The 3,473-nt window shown below is 38.3% G+C and overlaps 1 non-coding gene across 1 annotated transcript; it reads left to right on the top strand.

Annotated features, from left to right (window-relative positions):
* Positions 1-2,760: 2,760 nt before the first annotated feature.
* On the top strand, positions 2,761-2,837 carry Trnas-cga. The gene has a single exon. It is a non-coding gene; the product is annotated as a tRNA-Ser (tRNA).
* The last annotated feature ends 636 nt before the right edge of the window (positions 2,838-3,473 follow it).

The raw sequence follows: 3,473 nt of genomic DNA, 5'->3' as shown, positions 1-3,473 counted from the left end.
AAAGGGTGTAAATGCGTGAATGTATCACAATGCCGGCGAAAATTTTTGGACACTATTATATTCATAAGATTTTGTTTCTACACATACGCAACGCAAATTCTCGACCCGTGAAATTTTGTATATGAGACTGCCACTGCAGTGCAAACTGGTGTTGTAAATATTTCAGTAAGAAAGTTAAGTGACCTTCACATAATGTGTCATGGGCATGACGCATTACATGGGTAGCTGCGCGACAGTCACCTAGAAAAAAGCCATTAGTGTGTGCCTTTCAGAGGCACAGGTAGGGAAAAAGGAGGCCATTATCCTCGCTATTGACATTTCTTTGTAGAAAGCATCACAAATACGACACACTCAAACTTGAAAATATATGATTATACTGTGGAGCTCTTAATTTATGATATTTACTAAAATGCCTAATGAAACGATGAGAAACATTAACGGCTATTGTCTTGCTAGTTGAGCGAAATGCCATATGGCTTGCTTTATGTATTTATTAACTCATTTTTTTAATATCTAGTTTCTAGCTGCACTAGCGTTGTTTAAAATAAAATTTTATAGATGTACTAATATAAATATTTTCTGTCTACAGATCGAGTAAATAATAATTTTTTTCAAAAAAAAATGAGGGAGCACAAAGAGATATTTACCTTCACAGGAACTGCATTCATAATTTTCTTTTCAAGTACTTGGTAATTTATTTTGTAGAATAAGTTGTGGTGCTCCACTTTAATTACATAGACATTAAGATGTGAATATACATTTCCCTTGTCTGCATTGTTGTCTTTAGTGTAATATTGTTTTCTGCTTGAGCTATGTCTTGTTTAGATATAAGTTATTGCATTTGCTGCTGCTGTTCGCCAGGCATAGTGCTACTAAATTTCACTTTACATTACTCTGTTAAGCAAGTTTTACTACTGATTTATTTTTCTTGTTGCTGCACATTGGTTCATATTAGTTATAATTTTGCATTTTTATCCGTTAATTTAGATTTACTGCTGCTTGCTTTGCAAATTGGCATTGTTTGTCATTGCTGTTTGTGTTAATTTGTTATATGCTGCTGCATTGCCTCGTCCCGTGGTATATATATCTGAGCTCAGTAGATCTAAGTTAGCTTAAGAGGGGGTGGACTATATAAGAAACTAACTATGATGAATTGGAAAAAATGCATTGAGAATCTATAAGAAAATGGTTTGGCCAAACAAGTATTTTGAAAGAGGATGTGGACAGAATACAGAAAGCATACTTGGATAGGATTTTTTTTTTGGTGGAAACAAATGTTGAAATAAGATGAAAGATCTATGGAATGAAGTTTTGGGTAGGACTGCAGTACCAAATGTCACACTGAAAACAAACCCTGTCATTTCCTCGTGTTACCCCACTATGTGTTTGTGTACCCTTGGGTATTTGTGGTCTTCCTGTCTTTATGCGTTTATCTGATGAGAGTTGCATTGTAGAATTTTTCTAATACTTGTTATTTACTTTCTAAAGATGTTTAGACATCATTTATTCTGTTTTGTTGCTCATATGTGAAGGTGATGTTTCAAAAGTTATTCTGATCTTTATGTATGTACTTACGTCATTATTTTTGTAACACTGATGTATATGTTTATTTCTAGTCTCTTGTAAAGCCTGTTTTACTACAAATGTTATCTGAATTGTTATCTTCTTTAATGATGTATTTTGTACCTTTGTAATTGTATTCTTATGTTATAAAATTGTAATTGACACGAGTTCATCATATTATTAACTTGTAAGTTCCATTTCACTGCACACGTTTCTGTTCGTCATAGTATATGGACAATATGAGAGAAGTAGGGACTAATAGTGTTAACATGTGTGTTAATAATTCAGCAGGACTGGTTAACAGCATTGCTGGTTCTAAGGACAATTCAAAAACTTTGTGAGTGCACAAGGTGTGGTTTATGGACTTGCTATATTCTCCGCAAGACTCTTCGATGGTGATTGTGCACCTGCACAGTCGCAACAGATGGCTGTTGGCCGTCTCTACAATGTCTACAGTGGGTCTGCACCTTTGATGACCCACCAATACCATTATTTCTACAAGGACTGCAGTGGGTCTGCACCTCTGTTGGCCCACCAATACCATAATCTCTACCAGGGCTAAAGTGGGTCTGCTCTGTGATGACCTACATACCAATATTCTTCAACACTTCAACTGACTCTGCTGTGGGTTTGCTCTGTTGTGGCCCATTACCTGCCTGCATGTCAAGAGTCAGCACTGTCTTTCAGTTAGAAGGACAACACTACTTCTTCAAGACTGCATGGAAATCCACTACTTCTGTGTGCATTTTCTATTAATGCTCAGACTTTGAGAAAAACACTGTGATTTTACTGTGATGAACGATCAGGACTGTCTGTGAGAAAATTTTAGCTTTTGACAAACATTGTATCAATACGTGTGTGCATTTGATTTCTTTGTTATTGTAATTGTGAAAAAATTTTAACAAATATGAAACTTCCTGGCAGATTAAAACAGCGTGCCCGACCGAGACTCGAACTCGGGACCTTTGCCTTTCGCGGGCAAGTGCTCTACAATGCATATCAGCGCACACTCCGCTGCAGAGTGAAAATCTCATTCTGGAAACATCCCCCAGGCTGTGGCTAAGCCATGTCTCCGCAATATCCTTTCTTTCAGGAGTGCTAGTTCTGCAAGGTTCGCAGGAGAGCTTCTGTAAAGTTTGGAAGGTAGGAGACGAGGTACTGGCAGAAGTAAAGCTGTGAGTACCGGGCGTGAGTCGTGCTTCGGTAGCTCAGTTGGTAGAGCACTTGCCCGCGAAAGGCAAAGGTCCCGAGTTCGAGTCTCGGTCGGGCACGCAGTTTTAATCTGCCAGGAAGTTTCATATCAGCGCACACTCCGCTGCAGAGTGAAAATCTCATTCTTAACAAATATGTATTGGCCAGTGCCCAAAATAATTTGTAAAATATTTTGTGGGGAGCATGGGGGCTATGTAAGTAGTCTGTTTAGGTTTTCTTAGCGCTCTGTATGAAAATCACTGGCTGTGCTGTGTGCAGTCTGTGGCTGGTTGGAATTTTTGTAATACTCGCCATTGTAGTGTTGGGCAGCTGGATGCTAACAGCGCATAGCGTTGCGCAGTTGGAGGTGAGCCGCCAGCAGTGGTGGATGTGGGGAGAGAGATGGCGGAGTTTTGAAATTTGTAAGACTAGATGTTATGAAGTGCTATATATATATTATGAATATTAAGGTAAATACATTGCTTGTTCTCTATTAAAATCTTTCATTTGCTAACTATGCCTATCAGTAGTTAGTGCCTTCCGTAGTTTGAATCTTATATTTAGCTGGCAGTAGTGGCGCTCGCTGTATTGCAGAAGTTCGAGTAACGAAGATTTTTGTGAGGTAAGTGATTTGGGAAAGGTATAGGTTAATGTTAGTCAGGGCCATTCTTTGTAGGGATTATTGAAAGTCAGATTGCATTGCGCTAAAAAATACTGTG

Source organism: Schistocerca piceifrons, chromosome 7, assembly GCF_021461385.2.
Source record: "Schistocerca piceifrons isolate TAMUIC-IGC-003096 chromosome 7, iqSchPice1.1, whole genome shotgun sequence".
In the NCBI taxonomy this organism is placed as follows: domain Eukaryota; kingdom Metazoa; phylum Arthropoda; class Insecta; order Orthoptera; family Acrididae; genus Schistocerca; species Schistocerca piceifrons.
Note: the sequence above shows the minus strand (reverse complement) of the source record. Positions and strands in the feature narration are given on the sequence as shown.